This window comes from Convolutriloba macropyga, chromosome 3 (assembly GCF_964194025.1).
Source record: "Convolutriloba macropyga chromosome 3, txConMacr16.3, whole genome shotgun sequence".
Lineage (NCBI taxonomy): Eukaryota > Metazoa > Xenacoelomorpha > Acoela > Convolutidae > Convolutriloba > Convolutriloba macropyga.
In genome coordinates, this window is record NC_134470.1 from 22,363,507 (window position 1) to 22,378,729 (window position 15,223).

Sequence of the window (15,223 nt, forward strand, 5' to 3'; positions counted from 1 at the left end):
CTGACGGATAAACTATATTATTGCTATTGCATAGCGATTGAGGCTTATTGTACACTTGAAATAGAAAGCTTTGATCTTTCTCTGATTCTCTAGAGATATAGTAATTATCTCCTCTTTTTATCATTTTGCCTTCAAATTGTTCTCTTAAAGCGAACAAGCATTTATCTTGTTACTCCCAGCTATAAGCATGTGGGTCGGTTGACGTGCTTTGACAACCGCCTTCTGATAATGTGCAAGGCAGGGGAATATTTTGCCAGTTATTTACTGATCCATTTAAAGTTGTATCCAGCATATATGTTTCAAACGTATCGTGAATTATCCAGCCAGAATTGTCACGTTCGTTTGGATTTTCTCCAGTATTGGGTCCGGAATTTTTTATGTGAGTTGTTCTTACATTTAATTAAATCGGAACTTCTTTTCCTTTAATACTTAACTTATTAGTTAATCTAGCCTGCCTACACTGTTCTGGAGTTAAATTCACGTCTGTGGTAATTGTGCTACGTTTTCCATCAATCCCACTAGCGTCGAAAATGCCGCAATACCACCTAATGTTTTGGTGGCTTGCTCTACACATAGTAGCTTCTAATTTTCCCCTAAAGAAACGGTTGAAAATTTGTCTTTGACTTTTGAAATTTCAACATTTTGTGGTTCAATTTTACACGGACCGACTTTGTTTAGTGAGTACATTTTGTTAGAGTCCATAAGTGAACAATTGTAGTGAGCGACTTTTAATGATGTTGCAGTTTTTGCATATAAGTGATGGTGAGCGGTTTTTAAATCTGTGAAAATTTCAGATTCTGGTTTTTCACAATTTGTATGGGGTAGATAAAATTAAAGTTGTAGTCACAAATAACTTTGTGATATTTTCTATGTGTTTGTTTTTGCAAAACAGAAACAGACGGAAACAGAAAAGGAATAAGCAAAAGATTTACCTCAGTGAAATTTCTTCTGGGGTTTTCGGTTTCGATAACCTCTCCTTCTCGGTTTCGATAACAGGATTTACCTCAGTGAAATTTCTTCTGGGGTTTTCGGTTTCGATAACCTTTCCTTCTCGGTTTCGATAACAGAGATTCGATTTCTGGATTCATTTTTTAAAAATGAAATTCGGAGTGTTTTGTAGACGAGAGTTTGTAGATGTAGTTTGTAGGCGAGCGATTCAGAAGAATGAATTGATTCAATTTGGTTGAGAATTTATAGTTTTCTCAATGGCAATTTGGCCGTCCGTGCGGATGGCAAGATACTGAGCCCTGATTGGCTAACTGTTCCAACGGCATTTTATCATTTTATTGATTAGTATATTTACATAAATTATTGAGCGGATTATTATCAATTAATAATCATTAATTAATAATCATCAATTAATAATAATAATCAATACTCAATTCTGATTGGTTGATTGAGGGTTGTCCGTGAAGACAGAGTGAATAAGAAATTGAACTGGTTTGGGTAGATTTCTATTCTTGTATAAATAGAGAAATTTTCTGAGTGTAATTCTAGTCTAACTCTAATAATGATGAACAGAACTGTTTTGAATTTATTTAAAGAGGCGAATTATTCTGCCTTCGAACACTTAGATTTGGAGTTGGATGCCAGAGATATGAAATTTTTCCTCTCTGAGCAGTATATATCAACTCAAATTGTCCTTTCTGAAGAGGAGTTTTATTCTCTGCGGGTTGTGCAGGAATATTGTATCAATAATAGAGAGAAATTTACTAAAATATGCTAAGTTATGTCCTGCCACCGTGCAGTATCTCAAATGTTGGTTGGGGGAAGAGGTAAATTTTCGGAGTTACAATTATTTTTAGAAATATAGTGGGGTATATAAAAAATTTTTGAATTTTTAGTTCGAGCGTAAGCTAACAGCACCGAACCCTGAGTGTCATGGAGAAATGATGAACTATGTGTTCGAGCTTTGGCGAGTGTGGTGGACCCCTGAGACAGCAAGAGCTGCTCAGTGACTGTATGGGTTGGCTGTTGTTCTGGGGTGCGGGCTTCTCTTTAGAGACTTTACTCTTACCCGAGAATATATTAAACTAATCAAAGTTGCTAGAGCTCGATTCTTTTAATTTTTGTAATTTTTGGTTTAAATATTTTTTATAGTTTTATATCTATTTTTGTAATTTCGGACATTTTAATAACAGATTTGTGTAAAAGAATTGTTTCTTTTTAATTTTTGGAATTAAATCTGAGTGGATTGTATTACCATAGCGTTTAGGTTCAGTCCGTGTTCTCTGCGGTCTGACATCAGAATAAATTGGGTTAGGATTAGTTTTTATTTTTACTGGGTGGGGGGTTGAACTAATGATAGGGCTAAATGTATGGGAATTGGACGTAGTACTTTGTGAACTACTTTGGGGGGCTAAACAAATTTCTGATATGTAGTGTGCTATCATTTCTATTTGTTTTATATGGGCTGTTAGGCGCACTCCGGCACGTGTTAACAGTAGTTGTGTATTCAACTGGTTGCGGTGATGTTATTTGCTCAGCCTGATTATTTGCGTTGTTAATAATAGGTCACGGCATATATTCTGGGTTATCGATTGTTTGGTGGTTGAATCTGTTCATTGGGTACTGGTTGTTGAATCATAGTAGGCCTGTGAATCATCATAGTACTATAGTCCTGTACTAATTTGTCTATTTCCTGTTCTTTAGGAAAGTACTCTAGTAAGTGATTTCTATGCACTACTTTCTTTTGTTCAGTTGTGTCGTGAACAATTTCATACGTAGTGTTAGTAATTTGTGTAGTAACAGTATAGGGTCCAGAGCGTAACTCTATTAGCTTTTTGGGATTTCAATAATCCTTTAGCGTGTTTCTGTAGTAAAACTTTACGACCAATTTTGATTGGTTTACCCAGTTGAAATCTATTCCTATACTCGTGTGCTTTGTTTGTAACTTGCCTACAGCGAGTTTATGTTTTACTATATATATTTTTGAATTCGTTCTCGCGTTGTAGTATAGTACTAGACAATCGATTTTGTAATAGCTTGTCTACTTTCTCGTTTTTACAAGAATTTTCACAGTGAGTATGTAAGGGAAGGTCTTTACAATACTCTGAAGTACAATTTCGTCTTTTATCCCGTAGTAAGACTAGCTTAAGGGAGATTGGAATTTGCGGTTTAATACCGAATACTATCTCGTACGTAGTATATCCTGTACTGTAATTTATTGCAGTATTATGAGCAAAAGCAAATTTATTAGTAAGGCTAGCCCAGTTCGATCCGGTGTCGTTAATAAAACTGCGCAAATAATTTGCTAAGTTCTTATTCTGTACTTAAACCTTGCCTTGCGTCCAAGGCAAGTAGGACGTCCGCGGTTTTAAGGTAATCCCAAATTCGTGCGTCCAGTGCACAAAATCATTACTCAAAAATTCAATACCGTTGTCATGTACTATTTGTTGGGGAATTCCGAATCGGGTAATATATTTCTCTATTAACTTTAAAGTTTCTGGTGCATCAGCTGTTTTTGATGGATACACTTGTATAAAGCGAGAGAAGCTATCTACTATAACTAGACAAAATTTCTTTTGGTTACTACAAGGCCTAAATGGGCCCTTGTGGTCTATGTGTATAGTATGAAATGGAGTTGTTTCTAATTCTCCCCACTGTTCTAAGGGTGCTTCGTTTAGATCATGTCTTTGTGGTTTATTCTTCTGACAATCTAAGCAATCATGTATTAGCATTGTAACCCATTTGTACATCCCGGGCCAGCAAAAGAATCTACTAATGTTGTTAAATGTACATATGTCTCCACGATGCCCACTTAGCGGATTATTATGTGCTAACTCGAAACATTTCATAAATAACGATAGTGGAAGACATTTTTTTGTATCGTATAAACCGCTCTCGTCTGGTTTGTTGTAACATAGTAAGTCATATTGCTCCTCGAGTAGTAGAAGGTTAAATATATTTTTGTATGCATGTAGTCCTTTACAATGCTTAATTGTACTTGTGCTCGGTGGTTTTTTGCCTGCCTTTAGCCATTGGGGAACGGTTTGTAAAACGGGATTATTTATTTGTTCGCGCAGAATTGTATCTGTGTCTAGTTGAGCTTGTTTTTTAAACTCTGTTAATTTTTGTAAGTCTTTACAAGATACTTTAACTACTTCTTTATGTAGGGTTGTCGGTTCTACAATGTCACATTTATGCGTCCGTTGCTTGTATTCCTCTTTCGCTTGTTCTAGTTCTTCTTTTAGGATATATCTACATTCCTTTTTTGCAATTCTAACCAGTCTTCGTCGTCAAGACCGTCGTCTACTGCATGTACCTCTTCGGGTATTTCTTCATATGTGTTACCGTTAAGGTTCTCTGTAGATACATTTTCCGAAGACATTTTTCTGATTTGATTTAGTTGTCTTCCATATCTTAACGAGTCGGCAATATTGTATATTGCACTACATGTCTGCTCTATATCGTCGTTTGCGTCGTTAATACTAAAATCTTCGTCAGTTATATTTAGTATTTTCTTTTTCTCTCCGGGTGTATGTGCAATTATCAGATAGCTAGTATTTGGGGGTGCTTTCTTTTCATCACAGTGTAGTATTGAATAACTTATCGGTTTGTAATCCGAAGTGTAGAAGCGAATGTCTTTTGGGACTGTTTTGTGTTCAATTTGGAACTCTCGCTTCTTCTTGCGGGACTTGTCTACTAAGTAAGTCGGGGAAAGCAAGGTTTTTACCTTCAGTGTATAGTATCTTTAGATTCTGAAATTTAGTAAGCACAACTTGATACTTAAAGAATCTATGTGATAATTGTCCGCGGCGAGACCAAAGTAACAAGATAGGTCTGTGATCGCAAATTAGATATATTGGGTAGGGGGAGCCTATAATATAGAACTCTTAAATTCAAAGCTGATATTATTCCGCACAGTTCTCTATGCTGTGGGGACATTCTCTGTTCTGCTTTATCGAATAAACGGGATTTTGCAGAAACATTTCGTTTCCCTTCGGGGAACTGCTGTATTAATATACTACCAGTTCCTAAGTTGGAAGAGTCAGCATGTATATGAAAAGGGTATTTTGGGTTGGGGATAGCGACGGAAATATCGTGTGCAAATTTTGCTTCCAGTTTATCGAATATTTGTTGGTGGCTATCCAGCCATTCGAAATTTGTTTCGTTCTTAACTAAATCATATAGTGGTTTTGCGTCAGTATAATAGTTTATAACATAATTTGCATAAAATCCCATCGCCCCTAATACGCTGAGGGCATCGGTTTTCGATTCTGGCGTTTTTAAGTTTTGTATATCGGCAATGCGCGAAGTGATTGGGCTAAGTGTCCCTTTCGATATTACATGCCCGAGGAATTTCACTTTTCGTAAGAAGAATTTTGTATTATCCGGCGCAGCTTTTAAGTTTGCTTTACGCAGTAGTGCATGATATTCACGGATTACTGTGAACATTTCCTGTTTATCTTGTGCTTGTAGTAGTGTATCGTCAATATAAGTAATTGCTTGCTTTTTCTTTATTAGCGGTCCAAATGCATAACGCATGAGTTTACTAAAGAAGTTCGGAAGGGGCTTTAAGCCTTAAAATCCGACTTGATAGGTATATTGACGTCCTCCTACAATGAAACTAGTTAATTTCTGAGTTTCTTCTGTAAGGGGCACTTGATGATAAGCGCACGACAAATCACTACTTGTAAAATATGCTCCACTTACTCGTGTCATCAGAACTTGTAGTGGCTCGGGCGGCCAACTTGAGTTACTTGTATCTGTAATTGAGTTGAGGTAGCGGGCGTCAATTACAAGTTTTACATAGTCGTTCTTAGGCAGTATAATAATTGGGTTTACAAACCAGCTATTTAAATCGTCATGCTCAATTAGCTCGCGTATTATTTTGGCTTGTATTAATTCGTCCATTAATGCCTCTAACTTGTCATGCAAATGTAGGGGAACTTTGCTGGGTCGTTGCTTTTTAAATTCGCAATCTTTTTTAGGGGTATGTGAAATTTCTGTTTCGTGCGGCCGATATCATACTTGTGATGGGAGTATACATCCTCATCATCTAGAAGAACTTCTAGAAGTACCCTGAATTCATCATCCGTTAAATCACTCTGTGTGAAATCAAACTTTTTAAGATACTCGATATAGTGTGCATAGTTTTTACTTGCATCTTTTGGTAGTGTATCAAGTCGTTCTTGAACATTTTCATGAACAATGAAGTGGTTTTGTTCAGTTGTTCTGAACTTGAGAAATTGTTCAGTATTATTGGGCTTGCATAAGGTTTTTGCATCATTTGAGAAGTCAGTTGCTATTTCAGCATCATTTTTGCATTTGTTCACAATTTCATCGCCTACGATTCCGAATATCTCTTCGATGTTTTTATCTGTGTATTGTGCAGAGGACGGCATTTGATTAATTTCGGCTTTACTCACATAAACATATATTTTATTTCCCGAAGAATTGAATACATTGTATAGTAATGCAGATATCTCAGACCAGTCCATTTTGTCTAATCCGCATGCGATTTTTGGCATAGCTATGCATCTATTGTTCTGCATTAGAAGTGTATTGCGAAGTTCGAATAGTGCGGTTGTAATACTTTCAATAGTCGGCTTATTATTATATTTTTCTCTAGTTATTAGACTAAAGATTTGGTGTCCGAGGCTAGGAGCAATGTATTGTAATACATTCTGGTTTACTGTATTTCCGTCACGATCGTTCACTTCTACTTGCCACTTACAATGTTCTCTCAAGTCGGGGAACTTTTTACACAACATGAGTGCAAAGCCTTTACTCATAGCGCAGTCCTTAGAAACTGTGTGTACGATAGCCATACTCTTATTAAATATGGACTGTTCTTGGTGGTTAATATAGTTTATGCAACTATCGGACTCGTTCGACTCAGCCTCTTGTACTGAGTTAACTGTACTAAGCATGAAACAATTATCCAGTTCTTCATACTTATTTAGTATCGAGTATGCGACCTCACTACAATCGCACATGTTGAATTTGCGCGTATCACGGCTTGATACTAGATCACATAAAGCGTACCCAATATTACCTTTTTTAAGTTAAAAGGGTGATTTTTGTAGTTTTCTTCTAGTATATGTAGTGTTTTCTCCTTTTGTGTACAGACTGTGTTAATAAACACTAGTTCTGTTTTTTGCTGTATTTTTGTGCGGCAGAAAGGAGTGCCTTTGGGTAACATAAATCAATGTTCTGGTGTTTGTACAAATAAGTTGATCCTGCCTGTATATAAAGTGGCTGAGACAAGATTATGGCTTCTATCTCCGATACTTGTGGATACTGTTTTTCGTTATTCAGTGTTCCATAACTGATTACTCCTGTGTGTTCTTTTAATTCTACAGCAGGAATATCAAAATACAGAGCTTTAAAGAAAATGTGACAGAAATCAACTCCAATCAGGTTAGACGATCCTTGTGCAACCCATACCTTATAGTTCGCTTCATACTTTCCGTCAGTATCAAAGTTTGATGTTACTGTAGTTTGGCCTAACATACGAATTTGTGATCCATTATAGAATTTTGTGATGTTTATGGCTGAGAAAATCCTCATGCTAGGGTTCAACTTTTGCATTTCTAGAAATGTGTGGTAGTTTTTTATCGTACATGTCGAACCTGGGTCAATTAGATATTAAATTTCAAGTCCACTATTTTTTATTTGTCTCCGGTGGTGAAATAATACATATTTAGGTGAATCCTGGATTTTGGATTTCTATTTGTATTAACTTTCGGAGACTTTAGAAGTTTAAAGGAAAGAAGGCTGTAATAGCATCGGTGTAATTATTCTGATCGTAATATTCGGTTTGTTGGTTTTGATCCTCTACCCAGTGAACAGAGTGGGACGAGTTGATCATAATATCTACTACTTGAAATGATGCTTGGAATTGATTAGTATGCGCGTGGGGGGATAAGAACGTTGAAAATATTGATTCTCACGTTCATAATGTTGTCTGGCATCAGTTTCATGCGGATTAAACTGGTTGTTCTGGGGGAACTTTTGTTCATGGGTTTTATTATTATTATTGTTATAGTGTTTATTTCCGTACCTGCGGTTGTCATATCCACTGTTAGCATTATTTGGACGATTCTGGTTATTGAAATACGGCTTACTGTTAGTCTGTTTTTTGTAGTCAGTGCTGAAGAATGTTTTTTTTTCTCTTTTTCCTCAGTGAGTTCTCTTTTCATTTTTTTTAAATCCTTCATCAATCCTATGTTTCGAGCAGTTAGAAATAGAATGCCCATGATAACGGCAATAGTTGCAGAAGCGGGTATTATTTCGCCGTCCTTTTACATTGGGGTCTTTAAAGGAGCCCGAGTTAATAGCGCTAACTTCGTTATTTCTTATTAGGCTAGTAAGCTCTTCAATTTGTGCTTCAAGGCTACTAATTTTATCATTTGTCTGTTTTACTGTGCCGTCAGTACTAACAGTAAATGTTCAGTCCTTTTTATTAAGTGATTTTGTATTTCGTCCCATGTTTTATCCGGATTTTCTATTCTGTACTCATGAGCTTTGCGCTTTAAAGATGGGGGTTGCAGACCTCTGATAGCAAAGTCAATATACTTTTGCTCTCTTTGTCGCTGCTGTATTGTTCGTTCAGTGGCAATTTGGCCAGGATCAGTTAATCGTGCGGGTATTTTTTCAGGCCATCCTCTATCAACAGCATGCTTAATTCTGTGGAAATAATTTTTAATTAATTCCCCTTCCTGTCTAGAGGCACCTTCCACTTCTAGTCGACATTTAAATTGATCACGGCTATCAGTGAATCTATTTATGAAATCTCCTTGAATTTGGTCAAGATTTCTTTTGGGGTCTACAGTATTGAACCACTCTAATGCGGTCTCTGTTAGTAGTGATCCAAATAGCGCTTTGCGTCTTTTTTGGTGATTTGTTAATGCAGTGGGGTCTGTCGGTAACGATGTACCTAAGGAGAAATTTATTTTTTGTTCAACGAAGTTCCAGAAATCGCTTGCATTTTGTCTTGGGTCATTTCCCGACAAAGTGACAAGTGACATATTAGGATGAGAGAGGGGGTATCAATTAATGTTCTTGTTACTGTAGTAGTGCTACCTGATCCGGAACTTACAGTTGTTGTGCCTGTACTACCGGAGCCGGTTGAAGGATCTGTACTACTCGGCGTTCCTCCAGAGGACATTATGTTAGATTTGTTTTGTTATTATTTTTTTTGCTTAGAAGATAGAAATTTTTATGCGTGCCTCACCGGTCGCACCAGTTTATACTAGAGGGTATGCGTTGCGAAGGTTCAAACTTCTGACTCGATAGTCGTACTCCTAGTATATGCTATCTTTCTAAGCCTGATAAGTCTCATAAAAGTATTTAAGGATCTAAGTAACTAAATTTGGCTATTTGATCTAGTTATAAGTTTTATATAATCTTTATAGAAATTCAACATAGATAAATTTACAGCTAAAATTATGAGGTTATAAGAGTTAAAACTTAAAGTTATACAAGTTAACTTAGAAAGAGGAGAAAGTCGGGAAAGTTAGTAAAAACTTCACTAACTTGAATTGTTATCAGTAACTTGTTATTCCCTTTTGAATAAAGTCCTGACGTGAAAGTTATCTCTAACTATTCGCTATTCGATAGAGTTGAGAATATTGGGTTAGTAATTTTACTTCGAAATACTTTTGTTCCGAGATTACTTTCTCGATTTAGAGATATTAAATTCTTAATTAATTCTTATTAATTATTAATTCTTAATTTCTCAAAGTTGTGATTTTTGCTTTGCTATATATAGTTTTCAGAACGGGATAATTCTCGTCCTGCTGGCTGGACGGTAAAATGTCCGTTTGGCTGAACAGACATTTTACGCAATATGAATGGTTCAGCTTAATTGCATCATTCTATTTTTAGAATGATGTAATTTGAGTACTTAGCTTAGTTAAGCTAAGTATTCAACATAAAGGTTACTTTAGTACAAAATGATACCCCACATGAACAACTGTTTTATAATTCATCTCTATTCAGCTTATTTTTTAGGAATAATATATAAGTAAAAAGCTCTAAAGCGGTATGTCCTTGAATCATTGCTCAATATTTCTCTATCGTTCGAAATAGTTTCAGTTCATTGCTTCTTTTAAATGAGAGTGGTCTTTGAAGAAGAAATGGCGATTTCCTGAGTTATATAATTGTACAAAATAGTTTGTCCAATATTTTTGGGCTGCTGTAGTTGGTCATTTTTGGAGGCTTTCCTTATAATTAGAGCTTAATATATCGGAAATTGGAAGATCGTGTTGATCGCGCAGGTGGATCAAGAACTTACTTGTTAACTTGAATGTATTTGTCTATTGTGTCAAACAAGATGATAAAAGAAATCAAAATAAATCGCAAAACAGCATAAGGGTTGGTATTGCAGAAAGGATACCACAATTAAAGATTTCTTTTTTAATAATTAATCTTTTTTCAAGTTATTTCACGAATAATTTTTTCGGAAAACTTTTAAAGCTGCAACTCATTGAGTCATTATTAAATAATCCTTGTTCTGGATAACTTTTTCTGATTTCGGTAATAATTTAAAAATAAGTAACTTTTTCGAATCTTCAAGAAATAAATTGAGTTTTCATTCAAATTGAGTTAATCACCTTTGCTGTTTATGTTAAAAAGAGTTTGCTGAGAGACAATTATGAATGCAGATTCAGTATGATAGGTAAGCTTGCATTAATCTCTAAAGCATTCAATATCAATATGTCCTGAAAGAACTCTTCGTTCTGAAGCTTTTATGAATAGCAATGATAAGCATAAGCTTTATAAGCTGTTTTTGGCGATTGAAGGAGATCAGGATTTTTAGCATTGGTTGCGTTGGAAATCGTTCTACAAAATACTTGGGATAACGATGTAGAGAATTGTTATCATCAGTAGTGTTGAAAATTGTCGTGTCACGAATAACAAAATTCGCAATTTTGTACTAGTGTAGTCAAAATAAGTTTGTAGCCATTTTTTAAGTTTTTGAGGTTAAGATTTTCTTCAGTATGTAAAATAAGCTTTAATATTTTGATCAAACCGTAATGGTCAATCTTTTGAAAATAAACTACAACTTCACTACAATTATTGTGCTGTAGAATTGAAGTATTTTTTTTCAAATCGAATCTTCAGTGAACTGAAGCTGGAGTATGGAATTTGTTTCCGACCACAAATTTGTTTGAGCATTTAATAATTTGTGATTCATTAAAATCAGCAAGATCACAATAAGTTTCAATTGTTTGACACGAATTGATCAAACGGACTCAATGATCTAATTATCCGTTTATCGAATAGGTTTAACGAATACTTTTCCTCACGGCCGGAGGAAAAAAGAATGAAGAATACTGAACGTGAATAACCACAGATGATGCTTGATTTGCGATTATCAGTTGGAGTTTAGTGACTCGTTGCTTAGAGCGTTGTTTTTCTGACAGAAAGTTTTGTTGTACTTGATAAATAAACGTGCAGAGCTTAGACTAGGTGTAATATTGTCAAACTGCACGTTTATTGATTGTCCTTGTAGTGTGTGAACAAATAGTAGATAAGACTTCTTTTTTGATAAGTAACCAATGAGGTTAAGTCTCTATATATTTGGTTGCACCTGGCAGATTAAAATAGAATTGTGTCCACTAACGCCGGGGTTTTGCTTGTATTTTAGACGCCTGTTGGTTTTGTAGGCGGTGTTGCAGGGGTGAATGTGTACTGTTAAAGATTGAGTTCTGATGATTCCGTGGTTGTATCACTTGCTGAACATCCTACTTCTTGTCCTGATTTTTTTTACTTCTAGTGGCGTCGTTTTGTTAAATAATTCTCTGATGAATTGTTTGTGGTTGTTTCTCCGAGATTGTCTCTGCCGTTTTAGTTTTTTTCTCAGATGACGTAGTCTCTTTTGTAGAGTTGGAACTAATTGATTGAGTTTCTACTGCTGAGACGTGGATTGATGAACAAAAGTGGCAGATGGAGTAACTGAAAATAAAATCCGATGGAGTTGTTCAACTTCAGGTTGAGGTTTAGAAATCGATTGCGTAATCTAATGAGGCCAACCGCTGTTAGGCTCTCTCTGAAAGAATGGTATCATTTCGTAAGCTATAGAAGACAGTTCCTAAACTATCAAATTTTCTCGACACTTATTGTTTTCTAAAAGTATTTCTGCAGTTATTTTGCAAGTATTCTTTTTTGGTATTCTAATCTAAATTCAGTCAGTAGTAGCAATGTAGCCAGTTTGTCTTGTGAATGCATCATGTAGTTTGATGACCCCAGGAAGGATTATGGGTAATAATTATATACTGGAGACGTAGGAATGTTGTGATCAGTTTGCGTCTCAGTAATTATCATTAATAGATCTTTTGGGTAATGCTATTTCTTCTCATGATTTATAGTTTGTAATTCTTGCTTTATGTTCTCCTAACAAGGTGAAATTTTAATTATTTGCGATTTAGTTTTCGCAGATTTTGGATTTTGCATTGTTTTCCTTTGTCACATTTTTTGGACTCTTTGTAAGGAATATAGGTATCAGAATCCAACCTCATTTTATGACAAAAAGTTAAAGCAAAGAGTTTAGCAAAAAGTGAATAAATGCTCCTGTAATCGTATTAATCGGCATTGCTATGACGAGACAAAGATTTAAATCTACGAGTGGCTTTATGAATAAGAAGGCAGAAAAGAATATTCCGCATTGCTCATTTATATTGTATCTTTCCCAAGATTTCTCAAGCCTATTAATAAAGAAGTAAGCTGAAATAAATGAATCTAGTTGGATTGGTCTAGATTTGTTTTATTTGTTCCTGAAATAGTTGAACGATTCTGTTACCTGCTAATAACTTAGGAGAACCTTTGAGGGTTTCTTTCTTATCGGAGTTGAAAGTTATTGAGTTTCAGAAATTCTTAATTTTTTCATATGTGTAATTCTCTTTTTCATATGTGCTTGTTTTGATTTTATTCTAAGTTTGTTAATTAAATATGAAAAGTGCACTTTTCTTAACCAAATTTCAAGAGTGCAGTGGTTTAAAGAGTGCAGTTTTCTTAACCTTGGTTATTTGCGAATTTAATTTAGCTAAGAATTATCATCATCAACATCTAGTTGCATTAATTTTGAATGAGAGATGTTTATCAGAGAACACGTGATCTTCAGCTTCAGCGAAAGTTTGTCTACCTATAGGATCAACAAAGTATATCTCATGTTGATAAAGAATTTGAATTCTGTGGTGGGGCTGAATTAGATTTTAAAGGTGTAGTGTCTCTTCGGGCTAGCTGAATTATTGCATTGAGTTTGTTGAAGTTTTGTTTCTCACTGAATTATTAACTACTTAGTAGCATAGATTTGTCGCCTGAATTGATTATTTCGCGTGTTTAACTGTACAAGGCCTGAGCGGTTTCAATTTTGCTTCGGAGCGGGGCAGGAAGCTATAAGTTTGTCGCCGAAGAAAAGATTTCAATATGAGACTGAATTATTTGACTGCTGAATATCAACTTGACAATTTTGGTTGTGTTCTTTCGATTAATACTTTTTAGGACCCGGAGGCCGCATTTACTTTTGAGTAATCATTGTACAAATACATCAAGAATAACTCAAGATAACTAAAACTTATGGCGCGTGCTGGCACTTGCCGGACAAGCAAAGTGAACATAGAAAAGTGTATAGTGTAAATATAAATACCGGTTAGCACTATCACAAGTTCCTGTCTTATGAGTAAATCAAGTAACAAACTATAATGAAGTGGTTTTTTCTAACAAATATACTTGAGAAAGTTTCCAGGATATTAATAAAGTAAATATACATTTTCTCATCTTAATAAGGCAGAGAAATGAATTCTATATATGGCCTTAAGATTTTAGCAAGTATAGCAGTAAATAAGGCGATCAGTGAAAAAGAGGGGAAAAATATATCTATCCATAATTATAAGGAACGTTCTTTAGGACGCTACACTTGTTCCATCAATTTCGATTTCAGCCATCCAGGCATGGCTTTAATGAAAACTCGCTTCACTTGCTCGTTTTTGTTGTCCTCCGCCTCTTGTAATCTAGCAGCTCGTGCGGCTGTTTCTCCATCGAAACGAGCGTCCTCTCCACTGTCACGGACTCCTCCATCACCGGGAAGCGCTAGTGCTGCAATGGGTGGTAGATTGGGCGTTGGGTAGTCACGCTGAGCCTTTGTTTTTAAGTTCACTAAGAAGTTTTTGGGGCTGTCTGTTGTTGGGTCAGATCCTAGTTGTTATGATTTTAGAAGATAGACTTTTTAAAGATCTTGATTCTTGAATTGGTTCTGAGTGTTGTGAGGCTTAATTCAAGATCATTTCGGGTTGCTTCGGGCAACGGTTGAAAATATCGTAACGCGGCGTCTCGGAGGTGAAGTTGAAGAAAGTTTGATTGCTGGTTAACGGGGATTGCTGCAACACCGATGAAGCCTCGAAAAAGGTGCTCGAAGTGGCGGAAACATTGATTTTCGGCTCCGTTATAGGGTTCTACTGTTATTTGGACGTTAGTGGCCATCTTAGTTCCTTAAAATTTTAAAACCGCATTGAATGAAATTGAAGGTAATGATCTTAACGGGTTGGGAATGCAATTATTCAGAAATTACGATGAGGGGAGTTTCAAAGTCATCTAAATCAATACCGTAGCCATGGGTCATGATTTGCCTAACTTCGGAAAATTTACGGGCTTTTTGTCGCAAGGTTTTTGGGGGTAAATATTAGTAAGGCACGTTTGTCAATAGCATTTTGAGTGAGGAGCACGATTTGTTTTGTCAAGAAACAAAGGCACTTACGACTGTTGAGGTAATAAGGTTGTTTGTTTGGCGGCTTATAAATTGTACGTAGCTGGAGTCTACATATTCAATAAAATGATTTGAATAGCGGCAGTTATTAACAGCTGGGAGTATTGGGGTATTATAAAAATCGTGGTAAGGCATTTTAGTTTAGCACCAAAATTTGTGTTTTATAACTCACAGTTTCCTGATTGTCGCGGTTTTGTTACCAATTAAGCAGTATTACTTTCTCGTTCTGTGGATGTGTGTCTCTATGTGATGTCACTTTGTCATTGTTCGTCACCTTCTTTTAGGCTCCAATCTCTGATGCATTCACTATCGATAATTGGAAGGAAAAACTAATGGCGCTGTCTGTCATAAACAAGTAGATAGAGTGCTGTGATCAGATAATAAGCAGCGATGAAGAAAATAGAAAATGCTGCATTAAAAGGTAAAAGTTTTTTGGGAGGCACCAATATTGGGTGTTTTATGAAATACTATTTTAGTTGGAATTTCCGTGTTCGAATATCAATCGAAACT

General features: G+C 35.7%; 1 protein-coding gene across 1 annotated transcript in view; it reads left to right on the forward strand.

Moving 5' to 3' along the window:
* The first annotated feature begins 6,776 nt into the window (after window positions 1-6,776).
* The window catches only part of LOC142336074 (sorting nexin-6-like), a 184,235-nt gene continuing 175,788 nt past the window's right edge, over window positions 6,777-15,223 (forward strand). Inside the window, exon 1 of the mRNA XM_075384585.1 lies at window positions 6,777-6,786. The gene's annotated coding sequence lies outside the window, so the exon portion shown is untranslated. The remainder of the gene's footprint in view (window positions 6,787-15,223) is intronic.